Here is a 17,470-nt window from a genome sequence, read left to right as displayed (position 1 = left end):
GTGTCTAGGTGATTGAGAAAATCTGTGGTATCTTTAAGATATGTTGTGGTTGTTTGGACTATGGGTTGTAATGCCTTGTCCACATAAACTGCTAGTGGGTTGAAGATACTATCAGTTCCCGCAACAATCGGTCTGAGGGGGGGTTTTGTCAAGTTCTTATGTATTTTTGGCAGTCCATAGAAGATTGGAGTAATAGGATGTTCATTAATCAAAAACAATTTAGTCTTGTTGGAAATCCATCCTTGGTCCTCAGCTTCCTCAAGCGTAGTTTCAATAATGCTTGATATTTCTCTGACCGGATCTTGTTCAATTTTTATGTACGTGTTCTCATCTGTTAGGAGCTCTAAAATCTTCTCCTCATAGTATGTAGTGTCCATAATAACTATGGCCCCTCCTTTGTCTGCCGGTTTTAGGGTCAGGCTTCTGTCATCCGCAAGGTTCTTGATGATTTCATTCTGCCTTCTCCTGGTATTGTAGTTCCTTGTTCTGGTGAAATTAACCCTTTTGAGATCTTTTATCATCTGTTCTTCAAACATTCTGATGGTTATGTTATTGACTTGAGGGTCGAAATGACTCTTGGGTTTCATTTCTAAGTATTGATGTGGCTCTTGTGTAGTGTTGATTCCCATTTGTGAATCAAAAAAGACTTGAGTCTCAAGTCAATAACATAACCATCAGAATGTTTGAAGAACAGATGATAAAAGATCTCAAAAGGGTTAATTTCACCAGAACAAGGAACTACAATACCAGGAGAAGGCAGAATGAAATCATCAAGAACCTTGCGGATGACAGAAGCCTGACCCTAAAACCGGCAGACAAAGGAGGGGCCATAGTTATTATGGACACTACATACTATGAGGAGAAGATTTTAGAGCTCCTAACAGATGAGAACACGTACATAAAAATTGAACAAGATCCGGTCAGAGAAATATCAAGCATTATTGAAACTACGCTTGAGGAAGCTGAGGACCAAGGATGGATTTCCAACAAGACTAAATTGTTTTTGATTAATGAACATCCTATTACTCCAATCTTCTATGGACTGCCAAAAATACATAAGAACTTGACAAAACCCCCCCTCAGACCGATTGTTGCGGGAACTGATAGTATCTTCAACCCACTAGCAGTTTATGTGGACAAGGCATTACAACCCATAGTCCAAACAACCACAACATATCTTAAAGATACCACAGATTTTCTCAATCACCTAGACACCTTAACAGATATTAACAGAAATGATTTACTGGTTTCGTTTGATGTACAGAGTCTATATACATGCATCCCACATCAAGACGGTTTGGAAGCACTCGAATGGTGTCTACTAAGAAATGAATGTGAAGCAAACAAAACCTTCCTAATGAAATTAAGCAAAATTATACTCATTAACAACTATTTCAGATACAGGACGCAGTACTATTTACAAGCATCAGGAACTTCAATGGGGTCAGCAATGGCCCCAGCCTATGCTAATCTATTCATGTACCATTTGGAGATGAAATGGATTTTGATACCAACAAAATTTAGCAAAAAAATCATCACCTGGAAAAGATACATTGACGATGTTTTCGTCATCTGGAGAGGACAACATCACGAACTAGAGGAATTCCTAAAATACATCAATTCAGGCCACGACAGAATCAAATTCACGATGGAAATTGGAACCCCTAAACTACATTTTTTGGACGTTGAACTAGAGATTGGGGAAGATGGGATAATCACCAATATTTATCACAAACCCACCGATGTTAACAACACGTTACACTTCAGGAGCCATCATCCGACGCATTTAAAGAATAATTTGCCCTACAGTCAATTCCTTAGACTAAAGAGAATTATCTCAACAACTGACACCCTGAGGAATGAAAACCTATTGATGACACAAAGATACAAGGAAAGAGGCTATCCAGAGTCTATCATCAAGAAAGCAGAAGAAAAAACACTCACATTGGAGAGGAAAGACCTCCGTATATCAAGAAATAGATCTAAGGAGATCCCATTTCTCTACGCTTTAAGATATTCAGCACAGAGTCATCACATAACAAGGATGATCAAGAAGAACTGGGGTATAATCAAATTGGATCCACAACTAAAGAGACTATTTCCTGAACCACCCATAATCGCCTACAAGAGGGGTCGGAACTTCAGGGATAGCCTAGTTAAAGCAGAAAGACCGAGAGTGGACAATCAAAGAACCCTCACCAAGAGGAAAATAGGTACGTTTGCTTGTCTCAGTTGTGGCAATTGTAACAACATAATGAAGGGAAGCTATGTAAGACACCCATCAAATGGCCAAAAAATCCCACTAAAGGATTTTGCCACTTGTGACACGAAATCAATCATTTATGGTTTAAGCTGCCCATGCGGCATTTACTATGTTGGACAGACACAAAGGAAAGCCAAGGAGCGCTGGAATGAACACAAAAGTAACATACGTACCAACAGTGTTAACTCACCTGTAGCAAGACATTTTTCCATAAAGAAACATAATATTTCTCAACTAAAGGTTGTGATTTTGGAAATTGTGAACAGAGCCCCAAGAGGTGGCAATCATGCCAGACGTATGAACCAGAGGGAAATCTTCTGGATAGAGAGACTAAACAGTCTAGCTCCCAATGGGATGAACGAAGATTACAGTTTAGCCTCATTTTTGTAACTAAATACTGTTTCCCCTGACCCAATCAGAAACCCAGTGTGGATACAATATCAATTGCTGTTAAATACATTTTTGAATTTGTTCAGTTCACTTAGGATGATTTTTTACTGACATAGGATGTATTAAGTTACAGACCATAGAATGTGAGCATGCTTCTCTTGAAATAGTAAACACACGGATGTCCAATATTCGATTAACTTTTGTCCGTGGTAAACAATAGATTTCCCAGAAGTTACATGAGACACTCCTCACATTTATCTTTCGACTCTTTTCACCTTTATTTCATTTGACTCAAACTCCCTGCACCAGTATAGATATACACCTATATACTATTGGTTAATTACACATTGTTTTCTAAAATATGTCCGTATGACGTCTGCTTTCCCGTCACACGTTGACGTTCTAAACATAGTGACGTCGTCACGCTTCGACGTGATGACGTCATAATGTAAATAGTGGCCATCTTTAGCGAAAACCGTGTAGAACGGTTCGAGCTACAGCACCGGCCATCTTCTCAGGAAGGAGGTAAGAGAATCCTTTGTAAACAGCTCCCCAATTGCATATCATGAGCCTAGAGGCCTTCACAGAATACTCTCCACAGAATGATCCCACCCCATTGTTTTCGTGTATCTAATATAGTATATATACGTGTTTTTACAGACACGAGTGGAGGAATCGCCCATTACTGCACTACCTCCGTACCTGAGGACTCTCTACATACCACAGCGACCCATTCCATGGATGTAGTAGCTTTTTACAGAAATACCGAAAGGTAATATTTTTTCTTAGATATTACATGACTAGATTTTCCTTCATGAATTAAGATCCCGTTTTTAATTGAGCTTTCCCTATTGTCTTTTTATCACATCTACAGGTTGAATAACCATTATTGGGCTGATATTGCTATTGATAATAAATCCAGTTAGGATATTCCACATTGAACATCCAGGTGATTATTATTAAAAATTTCTCCCAAGAGTTAAATGACAGTTATCAGTGAGAATCTAAAATTTGATCATTGTATCATACATTATAGACGAAACAAAGATTAACGGCAATGAAGAGGGCTATCAATTCCTGAAGAAGGGGACACCCCGAAACGCGTCGAGAAAATATTCATCATTACTTTCTTTGGATATACCATGTGAAAAGCCTATTGTATAGAAAGTGTGATGAGTACCTTGTATGCCCTTGTATTATAATATTGAATGTAACCTCAAAATGAACACATTTATGTTATTATGTTTACAAAGACTGGATGATGAATGAATTGAAATTCATATCTATAACAATTAATTTAAAATTCAATTAAAACCGATGGTCCCCATCATTCTGTTTTATTATAATAGTGTCATGAATTAGCTTCTCTCATTAATTTCTTCTTTTTTCTGAAAGAAACTGAATATTACCATTGTATAGAAATATTGACTGTTTCTACAGTATAAAGGGTGTGCAGGGGACGGGAGAGTTCCACAATCTTAGAGTCAGAGTACACCGTCACTTCCTCAATCTTGTATCTTTGAAGTACAGCGATAAGTGCCACTAATTCTGCATCCTTTGCTGAACAATGCAAAGGCAATCTCACACTTGTTACTACTTCAAATTCACCCTCAGTTCAGCTTACTACTGCTCATCCAGTATACCTTTCACCCGTTGTTTGGTCAATTTTTGAAGAACCATAAATAAAGAGAATGTCCCTCCTCTGAGAGCATTTTCTCTAACATGGAAATGTCATCATAACATTCTGTATATTTTGTGCAGTCACATACATAGTCATCCTTTCCTACTGATTCTGTTATGAATGTTGCTGGGATCACTATTCTGAATGTCACAATTTTGATTGCAGTGTTGCAGGGTTCAAAATAATTACCTTGTATCCTGACGCTCATTGTGTAGTCAATTAACTTTTAGGCTTCTCTAAAATAGCAAACAGTGTGTGCTCAACGAATAATGTCACTGAACACGCCATTACAATACTTGAGGCCTTTTAAAAGGCAAATTCATCAGCAGATAACACTTGTTCACAAGGACAATGCCCTTTCAATGCTGGGTCTAAATTCCCACTGTAGGAAGCCAATGGTTTGTGTTCATGCCCTAATGTTGTTTTCTGCGTGAAGACTGCTGTCATAACTTCTCAATTCGAATGAGATAATAGATACAATTATTCATGAGAGTCTGGAATTCTTAGCACTAGGGCTGCACTGATCACTATTGTTAATTATTTAAATCCTTCAGTCAATTTATCTGTTATCTTACTTTTGTCTACCTGTGCTTCTTTAAGTCCTTTTAAAAGTGATTGAATATATGTGCTGTAATCAAGAACCCAGACTCTGAAATAATTACACAGGCCTTAAAATTGTTGCATTTCCCTCATTGTTTTAGGCTCTGAAATCTTAATAATTGCTTCTGCTCTTTCAGGTGTCACTTTTCTTGTTTCTTGAGGGATTATCTGTCCTATATACATGACCTCTTTCTGTCTATATTGTAAACATTTTTGTCTACTTTGTATCCTTTCTCTGCTATCATGGACATGAGTCGAACTGAGTCTTCTCTGCATCTTTCTTCTGTCTCACTGAATACCAATATGTCATCTGTGTACTGAATAATTGCACTCTTAAAATGTATATTGCCTAGGTCCATCTAGATGACGCTGTTAAAGATTGAGTACCCCAGGGGCAAATGAGTATGTTTCAGGTGGATATTTCTATATGAAAATGTTGTCTTGTGAGTCCTCTTGAAGGGGAATTGAGAAGAACACATTTTTTAAATCTATGAATGAAAAATCTTTGGCCATATGTGGGATGTTGCAAAATATTGTAGCTGGATTCAGAACTAAAGGAAACTCTGCTTCAACAATAATGTTTAGGGGAGGAGATCCTGAATAAATCTCCATGACCCACCAGTTGATTTCTTCACTGGGTACATAGCCGTGTTACATGGGGACTCCGATAGCAGCAATGTGTCCTGCTTCATTAGAGGCGAAATGGTGTGAAATATACCTTCATCCGCTTCTCTGGACATAGGACAATGCTTTGCTTGTGGAAAGATTGCTCCTGGTTGTAGCTTGATTTTAACTGTTACTACTCCTTTCAATAAACTCACATCATATAGACTGGTAGTCCTTAGAATCTTTTGAACTTTTTCTAAATCTTCCTGGAAAAATGACGGTTTCTTTTTTACCATTGCCATTCTGTGCAGTATTTCTCTATCCTCTACTAATCTAATAAGTGAGACTTTTGAAAAATATTAACTCATTGTCTAAATAATTAGCCCTCGAAGTTCCTCATCTATCAAGTCAGAAGGCCTATATCCTTCACCGAGGGCTATCACTGCTCTCCATCCTCTTCCCTCATCATATGTTCCATGAACACCCACCCCGTATTTCTGTGACCACTGTTGCTTCTAACTCGTAGGGTATATAACCTGTCCTCCTTTATCACCCATAGGTATTTCTGGTCTAAACAAAAACTCTTCAGGTATTCTCAACATTTGACCTACCAACCTGGGTAACCAAGTTAATAAAACAGTCAATCCATACAAAAAGGGAGTCCTCTTCTGGGCCGTGAAAGGCTAATATAAACTCTGATTCATAAAAAGTATACCTGGAGTGGAGCACACTTTTCCTTCATCAGTAAAAGATATTGGGGGTGTTACGAGTTTGGAGGTAGCCATAGTGCTATAAGCACCATGGCTGCCTCCAAAGTTGTTTCCGGGTTTGGGTTCCATGAATGGGGACTTACTGGATCATTCCAACCTTGGAGGACCCGGTAAATCCCCATTCAAAAAACCCTTCCCCATTCCCATTCAAGCCGCCATAGGGCTCAATGGGAATGGGGAGGGAGTTAATAACAGGCCAGTAAATTAAGGGCCAGTTATTAGCTCCCTGGTCCCTTAGCGGCTCCTGCTAAGGATGGCTGGTTTACCAGCCAGCCTTAGCGGGACCTGCTAAGGGAAATTGGAATGTGGCAGTAAGGGGTTAACGGCACCGGCATCGTTACTGGTGCCGTTAACCCCTTACCGCCGCACTCGTAATGAGGCCCATTGTCATGTTAAGTTTTGTCATCAAGTCATGCCCCAATATTTTAATTGGTATCTGCCGAGAATATAATAAGCCATAGATATGTCATGTTGTTTGATAGAGATTGGTATTTCGTCTGTAAAAGGAATTAAGGTCATCACCACAGAGCAGAGAATCCCTGTACATTCATAGCAATGCCTGACATTGGGTATTTTCCCTCACGGACACAGGAAAGAGTGGCTTCAGTGTCTACAAGGAACAAACATGTCTTGCCTCCTATTGTTACCTTGACCCTGGGTTCCTCTTGGGGGTCCAGTGCCACTGATAGTACTGAACACATCAGGTTGCTCTGTAGGTTTTCCTATTGTGGAAATAAATGTATCCCTGTACCTGTAAAAAGATTTACTTCTACCACAGTCACACTCCCTTTTCTAGGTGTGAGTATGTGTGGGACTACTGCATTTGTATTCCATTGTGGTACCATGGCCTGTTGTGTCTGAGCTTGCTGGGTCTGGTGTGTTTGTATTGTGGCGGTTTCATTTATAATGGAACTTGCTGTATTTGGTGTGCTTGCAGCGCACATGTCTGATTCTGCGTGTGATCTTGGGCATAATACTACAGTGGTTGTGTATCATATTGTGGAAAATAGACAATCCCGCTCTTGGAGCTTGCCAGTTTTGCTGCATGCTCTCTCTGCTACAACATGTTCTGGTTATGCCCTATCCTCCCACAGTTCAAACATTGAAGTGGCTGTCCACCATTAAATCCTCCTCCTCTCTGAGGGTTTTGAAATCCACCGCGTCCTCCCAAAGGTTAATTCCCTATTCCTCTTCATCAACACTTTACACACTCTGATCCATATGATTATTTTGCTGTTCCAGTTGCATCTCTTGTGTCATCATACCTTAACCACATGTCAATACCACTCCCTTTATGGCTAATTTTGACAATTTATACTGCACTAAATGAACTTACCCCTGTGTTCTGCTCTCAGCATTCTTTTATTATTTTCCTGTACAATCAACAAATATGTACAATAATAAACTTTATTTCTGGCCATGGCTTTGCTTCCATCCCAACCTGTTTCTTCATCTGCCGGGCAGTCTTTGACCTAAAATGTGGTAAAATAATGGCACTGTTTTATCCCATGGTTCTTTCATCTCGAGAAGCCATCATTAATGAATATCTTGAATAAAGGCAACAGAGTCTTCAACCGCACCCATTTTCCTAGTCATAATTGCACCCACGTCTGATGTATCAGGATTTTGCACTCGCCATACATCTGCTCTGCAATTGTTAAATGGTGCTCCACTGTGTTTCATGTTTTGTGCAGTCACAACTGCATACCCTGCTCGCGTCCAAACATCGTCAGCCCTCTCCGTTACAATGGCTGCTAGCAGTTCCTTCATATCGCCTATTGCTAACCTCATTCCTGATGTCATTCTCTCTAACTCATGAATCAATTTTCCCATACCTGAAGCCAAATTAGGTAATTTACGTTTGAAATTATACTTAGTCATCTGTGGCCATGGTATATATTGTGGTCGTCCTCCCCCTTTCTCTAATAATGGGAATTGTGAAAATCCTGATCCATAATCATACCCACCTACACTTCTTGTTTTCCAGGTGGGGTTAGGCAAAGCGAACACCGGGATAGGTAGAAGAATGGAGGAAAATATGGCTGGCATAAAAATAAAACTTCAAAGAAGCGTGGTGAAGAAGTGTGATCTCAGGTAAGATGATTCCAAATTCCAAGACAGCATGGATCTCAGGTAAGGTAATTCCAGCTTCTTCTTACAGGTAGTAACAAGCAGATAGGACAGAAGGGCACAGTTCAGAGAGAGGACCAGAAAGGAATCAGGATCCGGGACGATGGAAAAGAGACGTGAAGACACAAAAGAGCGAGTAAAGAGAGGAAGAGGGAAGCATCTGCTCAGGAGCTGCAGAACGTTGAGACCCGTCGAGCCGTGGGCATACTCCAGATATCTTCCGGGTATGAAGTATACATTGTGTGACGATGAGGCGAATATGCACAGCTGGTGGCCATCTTAGAATGGGATGGAAGCCACTGCTCATATCGGCTCCAAGACGGGGGTACAGATTCCTGACAGCTTGCCCCCCTTTTCGAAGCCAGCAGACCCACCATCCAAGGATAACAGAGAAGAAATCACCAGAAAATGTGTATTCCAGTTGGTCACTGGTGATGACGGGAGCGCGAGGAATCTTCTGTTGCACTGGGAACTCTCCTACAATAACAAGCTTCAGTAGAGAAGCATGGAATACTGGATGGACCCTCTTGCAGAAATGCGGTAGCTTGAGACGAAAGGCCACACGGTTGATCCATTCCAAGATGGGAATGGACTGCCTGAAGTACTTGGGTGCAACACAGGTTGGGGTAAGATGTTTCAGCAGAAGCCTTGCTGCCAACCACACTTTGTCTCCAACCACCTATGAAGGTTTCAGGGATTTATGGGCATCAGCAGCCATCTTGGAGACCAAGTGAGCATGTTCCAGGCATAGAAAGGCTTCTTGGTTGACACAGATATGCGTAGATATGGAAGGGACTGGTGGTCTGAAAGGTCAAGGGATGATATCCATAAGTAAAATGGGAGAGGCTGATCTGGATAGCCGTTTGAAAGCTGCTGTTGTAGGCATACTTTGCTAGTCGAAGTAAAGAGTACCAATTGTCCTTTGTGGTATAGGTAAAGCAATAAAGATATGTTTTAAGAGCCTGGTTCAATATCTCTGTGGATACGTTTGTGGGTGGAATCCTAAGAGTAATTGAAGTCGAATGCCCGAAGATCTGCAGAGCGAGGCAAAATACCGCAAAGTATTTTGCAAGCCACGATAAGATATTATGCCATCGGGGAGACTGTGAAGCCTGTAAATGTTGCAAATAAATCCAAGTGCTGTTGCCTCTGCAGTATGGATCCGAGGGACGGCAGACAAATGTGCCAGCTTGATATATCAGGTAAGGTGCAGCGTAGCTTTTGGCCCACCAGTATAGTTTTTGAATGTAGGCCCTTTTCTTCCCCATGTAGCCCCAGTAGATCTCCTGCGCACGTGTCATTTCCCTTCCCGAGCCTTCTCTCCCGGCCCAGTCCCCCCTCCCTCCCAGCCCCTCTCCTAATTGGCTGTCCCTGCCACCAAGGCCCTAGCCCTCATGCTTCCCCAGCAGTGCTCCTGCCGTTTGAGGATCAGGTAAGGTGCAGCGTAGCTTTTGACCCACCAGTATAGTAATTTTGCATTTAGGCCCTTTCTTCCCCTTGTAGCCCCAGTAGCGCTCCTGTGCACAAGCCTTTTCTCCCGGCCCGGTCCCTCCTCCCTCCCGCCCCCTCTCCTGATTGGCTGTCCCTACTTTAAACACTTCCTCCCAAGGCAGCCCCGTGCAGCCCTTCGGCGAAGGGCCTTGGCAAAGGGTTACTCCTGAAGTAGCGGTTCCAGTTGGATGTCTGCAGGTGTCAGCAGGGGAAGACAGGGGCCTCCCTCTAACAGTCTCCAGAGACTAACCACTGCATCCACCTCCCTGTGGCTTCCACGTAATAAGTGTGCCTCCGCCTAGCTAGCACTGAATTAGAAGCACAAGACTAACCCATAGACCCACTAGGACAGCCATCTAACAGTGGCTGCATAGTCATCTCAGCATACTAGCAATTATGACAGCCCACAACACCCTGACAAGACCCACGACAGGTAGGCTGACATCAACCAGCATCAACAGATAAGGAAGGAACAATCTATTCTATCTTCAATTTATACTGACACTATCATACAAACCCCTTGTACTGTACTGCATTGTGAAACTTAGCCCTCTTAGGTTTTAAACTGCTTTTGAAATTGCATTTCCAACTTAGGCCTCCTTCCCAATATACAGGACCCTTCCAAGTGTGCCCCCTATTCTGAAAGTGCACTGAACTGCTTTAAACTGCTTTTAAACTGCATTTGAAATTACTTTGAAGTTGCATTTGCAACATAGGCTTCTCTCCCACTATACAGGACCCTTCCAAGTGTGCCCCCTATTTTGAGAGTGCACTGAACTGCTTTAAAACGGCATTGAACTGCATTTTGCTATCAATTTGAAATTCCAGAACTTAAGCTTCCCAACCCACAATGCAGCACACTCCCAGAGTGTATGCCACTATATTTCAGACCACATTGAAACTACATTTGAACCACCTTTGAAATCACATTTAAACTTACGCCTCTCTCCCGCTATGTAGGACTCTCGAATATCAGCGTGCTCTCCTGTAATACACTGCACTCTGAAAGCTAGGCCTCTCCATTTGAATACAAGACCCTCAGGTTCATTTCTCTCCTGTATCAATGTGCACTGTGAGGAATATCAGTCTAGGTGTCCCAACCCCCATATCTTAACTTATTCTGCCACACTGTGAGGGCGGAGCCTCTTCCGCCACCCAGTTACTCCAGCCTAGGTGTTCAATTGCTTAGTGGGTCTCCCAGTCTAGGTGTTAATTGCTGCCAGCCACTTAGAGCCTTGAACCTTCCTCCCGATATCTAGGCGTCAATGTTGCTTTCATTATCACCAACCTCCTTCAAAGCTAGACCTCCCCTTTCACCCAGGAGTCCCTGTTAGGGAGAATTCTCTAGAATGGCTAATTACCCTTACCTACTGAGTCCCTCAGCATCTTTGCTGGATTACTAGGATTTATTTTGTTTACCTGGTAAGAGTATGAGCCTTTTTTTCCACTCTTACATGTGTTTTGCTGTGTGTTTTACATTTTTGTGTTCATAGACTGTGGAGCCTCACCTACTCCATAGGCATCATCTTTTTACTGTGTGTCACACAGCACCTTTAGTCGGGTGACACAGGGTTCTCTTTTTCAGACTTCCTACTTTGAACTGCATTTTCTGGGACTGATTTCTGTCTTCCAGAACATGTTAAGTTGCCACTGACTTTATTTGTCTTTTTAAATTCCCCTTTCTTTAAGATTTGGCTGGTGGCAGTGGTACCTACCATATTTGTCCTACTGCAGTCTATGAAAATAGCCTTGCTACTGTTTTAGGCTATGTTAGTAGCCTCAAACTTTAATCCGCTGGACCCCATTTACTTTTATTTGGTTCCGGCTGGGTTTGTTTGCCATTTCTTTTTGTAAAGGTCTTTCTCGTGTTTTAATCTGCTCGCCAAACCAGGTTTGGTTCCTTTGTGCGCCATCCTTTGGCGGGCTTCTGCACATAAGCAATCCTTAGGTGCATGAGAGTCTAGGTAGACAGGATCTGAGGGGAGGGGTTTTAGGCCCCCTGCACAGGGTCTCCTTGGAGACCCAAGTCACACTCTTGTTTGATTGGCTAGGTGACTGTCCTGCCAGGACAGCCACCCTGCTGCGTGATTGACAGCCAGGCTGTGTGAATGGGGGAAAACTGCATAAAAAGTAGGTCTTTGGGACTTGGAAGGCAGAGCCACCACTGGATCGAGAGAACCAAAGAGAAGCCGAAGGAAGAGGACTGCTGCAACTACTGAACCTCCCCGTGAAGCCCTGCTGCGGGTCAGAATCTCCAAAACTTTGATGACAGAGAAGATCTGCAAGGATCCTGGTTGAATTTGCTGTGCATTGCTGCAGTGAACCGGATAGCCAGGAGGACCGAACACTGTTTGGGTTTTAAGATGCACACCTTTTATTTGTTGCTTTGCTCTGCTACTGGTTTCTTCCCTGGGCAGTGCAGGACCCTCCAGTCTTCCTACTTCATGACAGTCTGACAGTCGCTTCAGGAACCGTGAGCCTGCAGTATATGCCAGGAACTTCTGCCTCATCAGCTACAGCATTCTTCTTCTTCTAGGGTACTGTTCAAACCCGGTTGTTCGTTCACTTCGACCGCGGTGAAAGTGTTTGAAATCTTTCACCAATCCGAGGGCTTGTCCTTCTCTACTCTTTTAAACAATTTTTCTTCTGACCAACTGAGTTTCGAACTCTTGGCAAAGACTTAAGCGCAAACTACTCTGAACTGTGTGATCCTCTGCAAAGACTCTGAACCATTAACATTGGCCCAGGCCTATTGATTGTACCCTCATTGTAGTAAGCCTTTTCTAGATTGCCCTGCCTACTTACTTGTTGGTGCTGCTTAAATTTGTATAACATTGTCTTTCCCTCCCTTTTTAAATTGCTGGAGTGCCATTTTGCTCACACTTCATTTTGAGCTTAACTTGTCCAGAATTCATTGGGTGTTGTGTAGTCTATTTAGATTATGATTTTCTGCTGCTTTACTTAGTGAACTGTTTTACAAATGATTGTGTGAATAAATGTATATTTTTACTCAGAAACCTTGAGCCAGTGTTTGTTTGAAGCTATAGCAATTGCTGTCGTTTGTGTCACTTCTGATACTGCTCACTTTACTCTTGAGATAAGTCTGGCTGCTCAGCCATCGCTACCACTTTACTGTGTAGTACAGGCTTGTACCAAAGGTGAATTTGTGCTGTCACTTGTTATCTTCATTGTGTGTGGTGTTCCCAAAGGGTACAGTATATGATTCTGCCGAACGGTCTCCAATCTAATACTTGGTCACCCCTGACATCTGCAAAGCCAAACCCTCTCCTGATGGATTGAGATCGCAATCTTGATCACAGACTGCCATGCGGAGGCGAACCTACCCACTACCGTCCAAGGATAGGAATGAAATGGTACAATCAGCTTTGGTTCCCGCCAAAACCTACATCACTTCAGACTTCAGTGAGCCCACACCCAAGAATGCAATCTCTCTGTAAACTGCCTGTAAAATTATTAACTCTCCACCTCCTGTCCCTTAGTCCTCTAGGTATTATCAGTAGCTGCTACTACTGAATCCTAGGAACCTGACACCCTGGACATCCAGCAAGCACCTAAGCCTGTAACTAATACCATAATACCCCCACAGTTACCAGAACCCTTAGCCCAATCCATATGCCCATCTCGTAACCCTAGGACAGCCCTCCCATTGTAGGAGGAAGATCATACCCAACTGGCTGAACAGAGACAAACCTATGAAGACTTCCAGAAAGAACAATTTAAGAGGATTGAAAACAACTGACAGAGCAGAATCTAACTGACCTAGTACCCAGCTGACAGAACAAAGACACACCCTCGGTAACTAGCAGATGGAACAATTGAAGATTAAAATCAACACTAGCCTGACACGAGGCACCACAATTGTAAACTGCCCCTATAAACCTAACACCCAGACCAACTCCCCCCAAATAAGACCAAAATAACCCGACGTAGAATTGGACACAGACAAACATAAAAGGAACACGGTACAAATAACACGGATATACAAGCTCAACCGTGCCCAGCAGAAGAAGCCTTGAATATGGAACACCCCCCGCAAAACAACACTATAGACAGAATAATCATCACAAGAGAAAAATCGTTAACCTTACACCGTACCTCGCACCAACCATAGAACCTAGATACTCCAACAACACCAACATTTCCAGATGGATAAAAAAAAACACCAGAACAACGGAAAAAAAGAAGAGAGGAACAGAAAAAAGAATGGGATGACACCAACCCCCTTAGACCCTAGCTCACAAGAACAGATAGGCCCTATCGATATCCACGCCAAATGACAAGAGATGAAGAAACAATAGAATTCAGTGACCCAATCATCAATCTCACAGACCCATACAACGACGAAGCCGTCTTCACAGAACCTCCACCGCTCAGAGGCAACATAAAAGCACCCCAACTGAACACCCACAAACTAACATCGGGAACAAAAAAACAAAACAAAAATGATCCACTGCAATCCAATCAATGCAAGATCAATGTCCATAAACGCCACGGAAATCTACGACATCCTAAGTGACGGAGGCATCAATATCCTTTTCGTGACCGAAACATGGCTAAATGACAACTACAAGATCACCATCAACAACTGCCTGCCCGACACCTTCAAGTACATCCAAGTAAACAGGAAAACAAAAAGAGGTGCTGGACTAGCAAATATACACAACAAACACCTGGAAATTAAAGCGGCAGACCCATTAAACATCAACAAATGTGAATCCCTAATCATACGTCTATCAACAAATACCATAACAAACCTTAAATTCATACTGATATACAGACCACCAACATACGATGCGGCCTTCATAGACAACTTCATAGAAGCAATCACCAACCAAGCTACCAAGCGTAACCAACTGATTATCATAGGAGACTTCAACATCTGGTTCGATGTAGAAACCACAACCTCACAAAAATCTCTAACAGGCCAACTAACAACAATAGAATTACATCAGCTGGTCAAAAGAGCAACCCACACGGCAGGACATACACTAGATGTAATTTTTGCCAACAGAAAACAAATTACCACAGCACAAAGGATTCAGATCCTCTGGAGTGACCACCTCATCATCCCCTTCGTAATCACACTGCGCTCCCCAATAACCAGGAAACAAGAAATACTACCAATCATCATGAAGAGAAACTGGAGAACGATAAAGAACTCTAACTTAACGGATTGACTGGAGATCACCAAACCACAAACAACCGTGGGCGAAGCTGACCTAAACACTAAAATAGATTTACTTCACAACTGGATCACCACAACAATCGAAGAGATAGCAAAAGAAAAATCCTTTCAGTCCATCGCGCAAAAGAGCAACAGCAATATGTTTCACCCCACTACTAGGCACCATGAAATGAAAAAAATAAAAACTAGAACTAGACTGGAGGATCAATAAAGACTGCATAAAAGAATTCAAACTTCAACAACATACCCATTCATACAAAAAGGAAATACAAAAAGCAAAAAGGAAATACTACGACAACAGAATCCTCAAAGCACCAAATACCCAAAAAGAACAGTTTGAAATCATAAACAAAATTAAAAACCCTCCTGACTGCAACAACACTTCAATACCATTGAAGAAAATATGCAGTGACCTCACAAACCATTTAAAAATTGAAATCATGACCATCCAACAGACCATTCAAAACAGACCATGCAACCTCTACACTGAAGACACTGACCGATGCAACAAACTCTGAAACCTCCCACACATATCAGTGGAGACTTTCATCAAACTTGTAAATCAAAGCAACAAATCTGGCTCCCACGCGGATCCCTGCCCCCCCTGACATCTACAAATCAATCCTAACACAAGGAACACCAATGGAATACTACAGGAACATCCTCAACCAATCAATCCCAACAGGAAGAGTGCCTCAAGCCTTCAAATCAGCATGCATCAAATTACTCCTCAAGGATACAACAGGAAACGTAGAGGACCTCTCCAACTACCAACCCATCTCCAACATCCCCTACCCAGCTATTCTCCTGTAAACACACATATATAGAACAACTCAAGATTTCATAGAAGAACATCACCTATTAAACCAGGCACAAGTAGGCTTCAGACCGAAGAGAGGAACGAAAACAGCACTTATTTCAATCTGGGGTGATCCAACGGCTAACGCAGACTCAAACAACAGCACTGTTCTGATACTTTTAGACCTCTCTGCAGCGTTCGACACAGTTAACGACATCCTCATCATGAGACTGGAAGAATTCAGAATCACTGACTGCGCCTTACTTTGGGTCAGATCCTTCCTAACAAACAGAACAAAAACAATATGGATGAAACCTTATAAATCAAGCCCACGAGAATCATCATACAGAGTCCCACAAGGATCATCATTCTTCCCACTACTATTCAACATCTACCTGTCACAACTAATTAAAATCATCAAAAGACATGGGGCCTCATTCCGAGTATGGTGCAAAGCGATACCGGACACCGTTAAGGACATCGGTGCCGCTAAACCCTTTGCGCCCTACTATGAGGTCCCTTTGCGGCCGCGTCCTTAACACCTGCTTTTACCAGGCGTTATGGACGGGATCCGCAACGGAATTTCAGAGCTAATAACGGTACCGTAATTTAAGGTACCATTACTAGCACCCTGCCCATTCCCATTGAGGCCTATTGGGGCTCAAATGGGAATGGGGATTGACATTTTCAATGGGGACTTACCGGTCCCGCAAAGGTCGGACTAGACTGGTAAGTCCCCATTGAACGAGGGCGGACACGGTACCGGTAATGGCGCTAGCTATTAGCGCCATGACTAGCACCAACCTCGGAATGAGGCCCATGGCCCCACTTATTACAATTACGCTGATGACACACAAATGATCTGCAAAATTCAAGACTCACAAGAAGACAACGCAACACTAGAGAACTGCCTTTGGGAAATAAACAACTGGATGAACTTAAACTCCCTTAAACTCAACCTAGGCAAAACTAAAATAATGATCATCACAAAACACAAAAAATGGAGAAGACAACCTCTACATCCCATGGCCAACCAAACTTGGTGAAACCCCAGCCCCATCATCGACTGTAAAAAATCTGGGAGTCCTGATGGACAACAAAATCACTCTAGAGCCACAAGTAAATGCCCTAATCAAAAAATCTTTCTTCCTCCTGCGATCAATTAAAAGGATCCTACCTTTCCTCTCTTTCACCAAAAAAACTGCTGTCATCACCCTCATCATGTCCAGACTAGACTATGCCAACAGCCTATATCTAGACATGCCTGAAAGATTGCTAAATAAACTCCAATGCATACAAAATGCAGTGGCCAGACTGCTCCTTAAACTACCTAGAAGAGAACACATTGCACCAGCGCTGAAAACGCTACACTGGCTACCCATCGAACAGCGGATCAAGTTCAAATCAATGTGCATAACCCACAGAGCAATCCACGACCAAGGTGTAGAGTTCCTCAGTAGAAAAATAAACGCAGAACAAGAGGAAACTCGGAGGAACCTCTTTGTCTACCTCGCCCCAAAAACCTGGAACGAAC

The 17,470-nt window shown here is 42.4% G+C and overlaps 1 long non-coding RNA gene across 1 annotated transcript; it reads left to right on the top strand.

Moving 5' to 3' along the window:
• Nucleotides 1-3,074: 3,074 nt before the first annotated feature.
• LOC138515522 (uncharacterized) lies at nucleotides 3,075-3,999 on the top strand. The gene is made up of 2 exons (XR_011282046.1): nucleotides 3,075-3,602; nucleotides 3,690-3,999. It is a non-coding gene; the product is annotated as an uncharacterized lncRNA (long non-coding RNA).
• Nucleotides 4,000-17,470: the final 13,471 nt, after the last annotated feature.

The sequence above is a fragment of the Ambystoma mexicanum genome, chromosome 6q (genome assembly GCF_040938575.1).
Source record: "Ambystoma mexicanum isolate Mex_15411 chromosome 6q, UKY_AmexF1_1, whole genome shotgun sequence".
NCBI lineage: Eukaryota > Metazoa > Chordata > Amphibia > Caudata > Ambystomatidae > Ambystoma > Ambystoma mexicanum.
This window is presented reverse-complemented; position numbering and strand designations above follow the sequence as displayed.